Source organism: Physella acuta, unplaced genomic scaffold (assembly GCF_028476545.2).
Source record: "Physella acuta isolate Inbredline_101_S28 unplaced genomic scaffold, ASM2847654v3 ptg001983l, whole genome shotgun sequence".
NCBI lineage: Eukaryota > Metazoa > Mollusca > Gastropoda > Physidae > Physella > Physella acuta.
Genome location: NW_026733488.1, coordinates 71,427 through 82,380, shown reverse-complemented (window position 1 = coordinate 82,380; position 10,954 = coordinate 71,427). Strand labels below are relative to the sequence as shown.

The window sequence follows — 10,954 nt, the reverse complement described above, 5'->3', positions numbered from 1 at the left end:
TCGACATAAAGAAGGCACAAGAAAAAAAAACAACTCAAAAGAAACTAATTGACTCGTCCAGAAACTTTTGCACTTTAATTAAGGTAAGGCTTGAACGTCATACTCAGGGGCACAACTACAGTGCCGCCAGACCACACAATGCGGGGGGGGGGGCACGCCATTTAGGGGCCCATAGCCGACAATAATAAATTTTTATAGTTAAAAAAATAATTTTCTTGCATTTTTTGACTTGACGGTAAAAGCTTTTGTAAATAGCAAACAGATCTACTACAGTAGTGATGTTATACAGTAGCTAACAGATACTGTTGCGTAAATAATATATATGCCTGAGCTGTAGTGTGAAAGATAGGCAAACGTTTAAAACACTTCCATGATTTATTTCCCTTTTTTAAATGGTTAAATAGGGGTGCTCATAAGCTCCTTTTAATATATTTGTACTAAACAAATTAAAAATCAATTACTTCTCTTAAAAAATAACTTTAAAATATATAATAAAGATTGACGTAGCATAAAAAGGAAATATATTTAAAACAAATAATACAAATACTAGGAAAAACATAAAATAAACAAAACACGAGAAACCATTATACATACAAAGCTTTCACGCTGTATATTCTTTTGACCGTCTGAAGACTAGAGAGTATGGAACACAATATAATAGACATTAAAGATACATTTAGAAACCTGATCTGTCGGGTGGTCAGAGAGCTCGTGTAGCTTTAGCAGAACTCTCCTGCATGGCGCCAGATGTCCTTATGTTGGATGAACCTACAAACAACCTTGGCATTGAATAAATTGATGCCCTAGCTGATGCTATTCGTGATTTCACTGGAGGTGTGATTATAGTCAGCCACGATGAGAGGCTGATCCGAGACACAGACTGCCAGCTTTAGGTTGTGGAAAAAAAGACAATCAACGAGATTGACGGCGACTTTGACGACTACAGGCGTGAGCTGCTGGAGGCTCTGGGAGAAAACATCGCCAACGCTGCAGCGGCTTCTGCACAATCAGTAACATGACCGTAACCCCCTCGTCTCCTCAGATATACATACTTTCAGCATAACAATCTGGCAAATGTGTTTAAGGAAATTCAACAGCGACTAACAAATGGCTTGATGACACATCAGACACAGCACGCCATAGATGTTGCTATAACCAGATGGTGGGGAAAAAATGTATATGGCTCTGTGTTTACCTTCCTTACCATTTCCACAGTGATTTTAAAATAGATTAGCTTATTAATTAATGCATAATGAGGTCTCATTTGTTCAACACATCTTGATTAGCGGTGTTGATAACTAAGCTACATGTCAAAATTTTATTTAAAGATTTATACATGATCCTTGTCTTCTAAAATTGTAACCTGTTTCAGATTATTTCCTTTATTTAGTCATTTTATTTATGATGACGTTATTTTTCATTTGAGTACTGGTCCATAGAGCTCCTATTTACTTAATGACTTCCGTAATTTAAATATTAAATATCCTATTCAATATTTTTATGCTGATATTTTTAGATAAGATATGTAAAGAAGACTTCTAAATTGGTTTGGGGATATTCATTTGCTTTTACTAATTTCTAAATTTCAAGCTGTTGATGGTTTTTTAATGTGCAGGGCTAATACAGCCCCACTGAGATAGTTATATATATTGTTTGATCTTGTGACGGGCTGGAAATTTATGAGACGTATAGAAAACTAGTAAATTCTCGGTGAATCAAACCATTCTCTGCGGTTCTAAAAATGTTTGTGGGAAAGTTTTCCACATTGATTTGGGTATATGCTAACACTTTTAAAAATGTGTGTCTGTATGTCTTTATATTTTGTTTCAATCATGATTGAGGTATACATTTTAAAGTTGTCCTTGTCCTCTAATGTACAAAAAAATAAATGTTATTTACATGAATAAAAAAAAAAAAGAAACCTACATAATAAACGCATCACACCAAAAGATAGGGAAGTAGCATACAGACTGATTTTTAATACAACTCCAGTTTCACGAAATAAAAAGTCAAATCAAAATGTTAAAATAACATGTCAAACGTGTAAACAAAATATACAAGAAACTGAGAAACACATTTATTTAGATTGTATATTAGTACAGAAAGCAAATCTAACACTTGCAAAAATATTAAACACCACCAATCAAACAGACACAACAAATAAAGCAATCACACTTAATTTAATTAACACGACTAGACAAAGAACAGAAGACAAAAACAGACTAGTAGCAACGGCTATTTATAGATCGACTATATGGCAAATTAGGAATAAATTCAGATATTTTTTCACAAAATACACGGACAACGAGTTAAAAGAAATATTTCAAGCAACGCTAAGACATAGACTGGGAACTCTCACTTAACTGAGAAAAAAGAAATGTACAGAAAATAAATAAAGTATTAATTTTAATTTAGACAGTCTCAAGCCAAACATCACTCGATCAGCCCCAAAGTAAATTAACAATAGAACAGTCTTCTATTTCCAGGGTTTTAAAGTGCACAACCTGAATGGTAGAAAGAGATACACACCTCACCCCCCCCCCCCACACACACACACACATTTCCACCCACTCAACTGGACTGGCGTATATTTCAAGGTAGCGTGCTCTCATTGCCAAGGGTCAATTTTATGTCATGGAAAGTTTTGGAATGATAGATCAGTATGTGTATTACAAAGACACTTCTCCCACAGTCGGTTTCTATTTCTGTCCATGGGTGGCTACAATGTGAACTTTTGACTCCGCAGCACAGTAAACTAAGCAGTCAAGAGAAACCTAGTTTGCATACCTTATTTTAGTCTAGTTCTTATGCTATTTATTTTCTCCCTTTGATTATTATATATGCAATTGATGTTCATTGTTCATGTCTTAGATGCTGTGTAAAATCTATCAAATACATTATTATTATTATTATTATTATTATTACTGATTTGCATGTTTAAAACAAGTGAATTAAAAAAAAAAAAAAAAAAAAAAAAAAAAAAAAAAAAAAGCTATAATAATTCAAAACAGAATAATGCACTCACACATGACATGTTGTAATTTGTTTAAATTAAAAAAAAAAACTCGATCAGGCCAGAAATTACTATTCAGTGTTTATATATATATATATATATATATATATATATATATATATATATATATATATATATATATATATATATATATATATATATATATATATATATATATATATGGGGACCCAGAATTTTTTTTTTGCGGGGTAGAACTTTTTTTCTAGTTCCGCCACTGGTCATACTTTAATGATTTTATTAAAGTTACTTATACAGACTATATATGATTAAGAAACTTATATATTTTGTAACTGTGTGTGACCAAGGAGAAATGGATGTGTCAGCAATTTTGACCTCACGATAGAAAGGAAAAGTCTATGTAATCATACTAAATTTTTAAAAAATTGTTTTTAAAAATATGACAAGCGATAAAATTATAGCTACAATTTTAAAAATTAACGTCGATTAGGAACCATCGATTACACTCCTTTTCAGATTTTTGTGTTGAAATATTTAATAAAACCGCCCTCAACCTCCACCTTGAACTGAACTGAAGTGGCCAGGGAGAGTAAAACGATGAAAGTCATAACATTTGTTATCCATTATAAATACGAAAAAGGTAATCAAAATAAACAAAATGGCGAACAGGGAATATTTTTAGTTCGATTCAGGCTTTAAAAATTCGTTTGTATCTCCTTTCATTATAGTTGGCTTATTTTTTATGACTGTTGTGCTCAGATTATTACCTATTGTTTTTAAAACATGTTTTTAACGCAAGTTTTATTATTTTTGTTAGGCCTGCTCTACGGCTATACGCCATGGGCATGGCTAGTCTAAATACTAGATATCTAGAATCTAGATCATAAATCTAATCAGCTAATCTAGATCTAGATCTTGTGTCTAGTAACTAGTAATACGAGATCTGGACTAGTAGTAGTATGGGTAAAATCTTAGTTTAACGTGGTAAATTCGGCCAAAACTAGTGATGTGGGAGAGAGTGAATTAATGAATATGTCATTTCATTAAATATAAGTATATTTTCGTATATTTTGATAAAATATTATAGATAATTGAATAATAGATAACCATTTATGGTTAAATCAATTTAAATATCCTGAAATTAATTTTTATCAACCCTGTTCGAGATAGTAAATTTGCTATTAAAAACAGCAGCCATCTTTAGAAAATGTTATTGAGAGTAGCTTCCCTTTCATTTCTATTCGTATGAAAATGTATATAAATATGATTGTCTTGTTGGATAGTCCGTATTACAAAGCATTTCTTTTTTTAAATTCTGCCCTTTAAAAACTGAATTTTCTAACAAACAACTTTATTAATTCTAGAAGCATTGTGAGATGCAACTTGTATCGATGTATTAAATCACGTTTTTTTACTAGTGTTTATTTGATCCTACTATAACTATATAGTTTGAGTTTTTTTCTTAATGTTTGAATGTTCACTATTTTCATTTCAGATTTTTCTTTCATCAATTAGGGATTCTATCGTAACTTATGAAATTTCGTACTTCTCTTTACCTTAATTAAACCCCAACCTCCGTCATATTTTTGTTGTCAATGTCACAACAAGTCATAATGTAAAACATTACGCTTCACTCTGCCTTATCTAAGATCTCTAACCATAATTTTGACAACATTAAATGTTTGTCATCATTTATATATATATAGAGAGACAAAATGTATTATCCACAAGCTTCCTTCGTAAAACATCATCTAAAATAATGAGCCAGCCCAACCCTTAAGTGCATGTTATCATTATGGTCGATCGCAAGTCTCCACCTGCCAGACACATTTTTGTTATCCTTTGTTGTCAAATTGTCAATATCAAGTACCCAAGTGAGTGATATGGGGTTGTCCATAAATGATTTCAAATATGATTTGCTACGGGAGTGAGTGAAGATTTGTGACGTCAACTCAGGCGGCTCAGCAATTTTTGACGTGTCGGTCTCATGAAAAGAGGTGAACGGGGAAAAATATCTAGGTTATTGACGGAGAACCTCTATAATGCTTTGTTCAATCAAAATAACGATAAATAAGCATTGGTATACGTATACCTTGCTCAAAACGAATAATCATAAATGTTGCAAGCCTGCTAGTTTAAGACATTTGGCAAAACGGCCTCAACACATTATCCCCGCCAAAAAGGCTTTCCACCAAATGCCTGCCGACGAATAAGCCGCGTCTAATGCGGGGCGTTAGGAATACGGCCATTAGCATGGGCCGCGTTAGAGCACCAGTAAGCTATCGCGCTTTGTAAGATGACGTAAATACTTAAATTCAGTTTCGCTAAACTGCGCGAAAAGTTAGTAATGTTCCATCGTTTGAGGAAATTTATTTTCTTGGACTTAAATTGAAATACCATGTTGACTGTCTGGCTCTTAATTTCCGAATATCACTTTTAATGAATCAAGATTCAGAATTATAATTTACTTTAAGTGTCATCTTATCTTTTATTGTGCTTTTTATAAAGCGCAGAGCAGCTTCAAAATCGGACAGCCATCCTGTTTTTACCAAGCTTCTTTTGGAGCTTTATATGGGTAGTCTAGTTCTATACGGTGGGAGCTTAATACATTTTTAAAGGGCCGAAAGTCTCAAGACAGCAAGCATGCAGAAATAACCACGTATGTTTAAACGGACGAGTGATAGATGTGTTAGGGGCTGTTTAATGAACACCAACTTATGTAATCAAATTAAACGTCGCATAAGCGATAAAACGACAGTGCTTGTTTTTTTTTTCTATAAAATTAGCCTAACGGTCGGCGGTACATGACCGGTACATGACGTCACGCGCGAGCGTTAACTCGGTGACGATGTGCTAAGTGGGGGAATGAAAAGGTGGGGTTCAAGAAATGCGACTCAGCATGCTTTTTACATTTCTTGACCCTTCTTAATAGTGTCCCCACTGAGAAAATGGATCACCAATGAATGACGCGTCATACTTCTACAGCTGGTCTTTCTCCCCAAAACCATACCCTGTTTTCACTAAAAAAAAAACCTTACCTGTCTCCAATATCACATCGCTGAGTTCTACTCAACCTCTCCCCACCACAAATCACAATTTCTATCTGAAACAATATGTTCATATGTTTGTTCTGTAATAATGCACGTTGTCATTACTATCTTAAGAGCGACGTTATGTATGGGCGATCTAATATTGATTTGATTACTGCAAATAAAGTGTTCAGAAGTTCGACCTCCCAACAATTGTTATGGTCTTGGATGCACACTATTAAGTCTGAAAAGGTCTATAAGTCATTCATGTCAACTATATTGAAAAAAAAGAAAAAAATTACTATACAGGCATATATTAAAACAATACAAAACAATCATATTAAACCACAAAATCAACACAAAAGACATGCGAGTAGACAATTTTTCAAGGGATACTACTCTATTATTGTTTTTGAAACATGGCCGCTGCCTGTATTTACTCATTGTTGTCTCGAACGGGGTAGTTTAAAGTTTATTCCAGGATATTTTTGACTGGTTTGGTCATGGATTGTGATTTGTTATTCAATTATCTGTTATATTATGTAAAATATGACATACATATGGCCAAATGAAAGAAATATTCATTAGTTACCTTCATCGCACATTACTAGGTACGTTAAAATTTACGACGCTAAACTAAGATTTTACCTTAGTATGTTACGGCTTTTTAATATATTTAACTATTTATTAAATATAAAGATAACTAGGCCTAGATCTAGATCTATTCTAATTTATATAATATCTTAATAGATTCTGAGGTAGATTGAAACACTGACAATAGAAACCATGCTGTTTGTATTTAGAACTTTATTTGGGCCTCAGCCACCATGATGGAAACAGGAACAGGAAGTACAAGACAATAATACAAGGGGCATCACTCAAAAACAACATTATAAATATAATACTAATACAAGAAGAGTGAGTTCCCTTGACTTCACAATTCTCAATATATTACAGATTCTACTTAAAATACTAAATAAATAGTTGAATAATAAAGTAAATAGATCTAGACTCTAGATTCTAGATCTTTAGAATCTCTATCAACAAGTAGATCTAGAGTCTAGATCTAGTTAGTTCAGTTAGTTAAAAGTTATTTTTATAGTTAAGTAACTTTAGTATTACTTTATGCCTACACTAAACTTTATAGTTTATACCATAAGTATAAAGTTACAAAGTATAAGTAGTAAGACAGTATAAATTGATCTAGATTTAGATATCTAGTCTAGAAGTTATATATTTTAAAAAAAAATCTAGATTTCTATATTCAATAAATTCAATAAGTATATTTTTTATTTAAGTTTTTTCTATAATTATATTGCTTGTACTAATAAATAGTACAATCTATATTTAGATCTAATAGTAATAAGTAATAATAGTATCTAGAATCTAGTATCTCAGTATAAATACTATAAATACTGTAACGCAGTGGCGTAGCGAGGTCGGGTGTCACCCGGTGCGGCACTTAATGGTGTCATCCCCCCCAGAGGCGTTGCGACCCATCCCGGGGAGAAACTTTCAAGTTTTCGATTTGCACCCCCCCCCTCAAACTTTCGATTTGCACCCCCCCCCCCCTCAAACTTTCGATTTGCACCCCCCCTCAAGTTTTTCTCTATATATTTTGCTATTTTTTGCCTTGGTGTCACCCCCCTAAATGGTGTCACCCGGTGCGGTCCGCACCCCCCGCCCCCCCCCCTCGCTACGCCCCTGCTGTAACGTTTCTACGGCCTGAAAATATACTGTTCTTGCTTCTCTCAAATACAATAATCTTCTCTTCTCGCTCTCACTCTCAGTCACAGACTATCACGAATGATGAAGAATAAGTCGTCTTCTGCAAATCTTTATTTTACTATCTTTTTTGACCGGGAATTGTCTGTGTAGCGCGCATCTAACAAGACTATAGCGCCAATACGTGTGCTGCATAAATTACTGGCTAGGGCCGTCGTTTCTCCATCCCCTCTAAGGCTAACCCACCGGTTTATATACCCGACCCGCGAGCGTCTCGGATGAAACATTGTTCTCAGGACGAATTCTAGCGCTTACCTGAGAAAGTTTCCCCCGCTTTTGTGCTAACCGACCCCAAATAACCCTATATAAAAACTTAACGCGAACTCCTAAAATTCTAATAAGCTTATCCTCTGAAACCGCAGACAATTCCCTTTTCAATTATACAATTTACAAATAACATCAATAAGTTGTTCTTAAACAATAATACTTCAATCATGTAAATATTGTAAAAATATCATCAAATACACCCAATTAAAGTAGCTTTCCATAATATCGGCTTGCTCCTGACTAACACTAAGATATTCTAATTAAAGATCAAGCTTGGCCTAATAGTTCATCCAATTTTCATGCTATAATAACAACTATTTATTTAGATATGGATTTTTCTTCTTGCCCTACTAAGCACAATTGACTGATTTCTAACAAATTCACTACTATACTAATTAAATAATAATGACTAATTAGTATTGAAATAAAGTAGACCTACTGACTAGTACTAGTGTAGTATGTGTATCTATTAGTATTAAGTTTTAAGTTTTAGTATTACTATACTAGAGTCTATACTCTATATTTAAGTTAATAATAATAATAGATAAATTAAATAAATTAGGCCCATATTTTATTTTATAAATGTATAGCTGGTATAGACTAGTTTTAGAGACTAGTCATATAATAGTAAATAGTTAGTCTTAGTCCTTAGTAATTAGTTAGTAGAGGGCAGTATATAAACCAAGTCTAATCAATGATTAGTCTAATAGTATAGTTACTCTACACAAACTATAGTTATTAGGTATAATACACACAACCTCATAATTGTAAAATCATGACATTGGTGACTCAATTATTTAGTAGGACAATAGGTTGCATATTAATTTAATTTTAATAGTTAATACTTACTAAATTATTAGATCTGTACAAAACACATTTTATCTAGGATAATTTAGGCTATGGTACTGATGACAGTCCTAATATTTCAATTACATTATTATTATGATTAGGGCCTGGTTTAGGTAATTACTAATAAGACTTATGATGACTTATGTTAGTCTAATCACTAATAGATTCATATTTAATAGCAGTAAGCCTAAAGGCTTAGAGTAGTATTGTAAAAAAATAAAGTATGCTTAAATTTTTACAGTTGTCATATTACTTTTAATTTTTCGTAGGCCTATGTAGACTGTAGATCTAGATGCAGTAGCTTAGTAGTAGTCCAGTAGGCCTGTGATTGCGTAGGTAGTTAGTTTTAGTAAGTTAAACAAAGTTAACTAGGCTTAATAAGGCTACACTTTTAAACAGTAAAAATTACATGTAGCCTAAATAAAAGGTTACAGACTAGTACATTAAACAATATCCAACATTTAAATTTAATCTAGATTAGTCGTCTCAGTAATTTTAGGCCTCTTATAATAATAGTAAAAATTATTGAATAGAAGATTAGGCTTACTAGTGAAGAGCTGTTTTATTTTAGTTCTACTTAATTAACTTAATATATGACTTAGTCTGCTCTTAGTTTTATGTCTTGATCTTTTGTACTTAGTAAAAAATGCAGAATAATTAAAAAAGCCAAAAGGTGTCAATTGTCAAAGATGGATTAACTTACTAATCAAATACATATAATTATACTGATATTTATTCTAGTAGGTGTGTGAATTAATGATAGTTTTAATAGCCTAGTTTGAATATCAATTTTCAACATTTTTTTCAATTTTCAATTTTTACTTTCTCGATTATACGAAGTATAGAGAAAGTCTTGTAATCGTGCAAAAAAAAAATCGAGATTTTTACAAATCTCGACGTTTTACACCTCACTGATACGGAATAACATAATTTTGCAATTTTGTCCGTATGTCTGTGTGTCTGTCTGTCTGTGTGTAAATACGATAACTTGAGTACCGTTACAGCTAGGTTGATGAAATTTCATATATTTATCAAAATCGTAGATCCGTATCAACTTTTGAGCGAATTCCGATAACCGGAAGTGGTACTTTTTTTTACTTTGTTTTTTAAAAAAGCCTATAACTTGAGTACTATCTTAGATAGATAAATGAAATTTCACATGTAAGTAAAAGATCTAATTCTGTACCTTCCATCAAACTTTGAGCAAAATCTGTCGACCGGAAGTAGTATCTTACGCTATTTCTGATTTCTCAAAAAACGCACGTAAATTTAAAAAGAACTAATAATATTGCGTACTATTATGCACATTTTGTTTTGGCGTTCGCTGGGTGCGCAATTCTTTTTTCTACGAGATTCTATTCTATTTTTAAAAGTTTAAGTAATTAAAAATCATGTCTATATTCCGAGTTATATAAGAATATTCGAGAACGTTTAGGGGAGATCATTCCCGGTTTATTTTTATTGATACATTTTTAATTTTGTTTTTTATGATATATACATGACTTGACTCTTTTGAAGGTCTATTGTATTTGGTGACAAACTCCTTACATTAAAATATTAACAGTAAACTATTAGACCTATATATTTAATGAATGGTAATAGTTAGATAGCCCATACAATCCAATACATAAATACCCATCATTGCTTTATGGTTTTTATACGACAGACAAATATTTTTATTTATACATTTAAGAGTTGAGAGTATGTAAACATAATGAGTTTAATATAACAGTTTATGAAATTTATTTGTTTTTTTTAGATACTCTGGAATATAAAATTGCATGCAGAGAAGACAAACGTCAAGATGAAGTTCAATTTAAAACTGATAAAAGGATACATGTTGGACCCAAGAAAACTTGTTCGTAGAGAACAACTTTTTAAAATTAGTTCTGAATCATTTTGGTAATTAAAAGCAGAAAATTATTAACGTTGTTATGTTTATTTTTTTCAGCACTGGTTGTATGTGCTGGTGTATGCGGAAACTAATTATTGCTACCTTAATTTAATAATTAACTTTAACTGGTGCACTATA

At 32.3% G+C, this 10,954-nt stretch overlaps 1 protein-coding gene across 1 annotated transcript in view; it reads right to left on the bottom strand.

Moving 5' to 3' along the window:
- LOC131931515 (uncharacterized) overlaps positions 1–9,331 on the bottom strand; it is a 51,986-nt gene extending 42,655 nt beyond the window's left edge. The window contains exon 1 of the mRNA XM_059288341.1: positions 9,320–9,331. The gene's annotated coding sequence lies outside the window, so the exon portion shown is untranslated. The remainder of the gene's footprint in view (positions 1–9,319) is intronic.
- Positions 9,332–10,954: the final 1,623 nt, after the last annotated feature.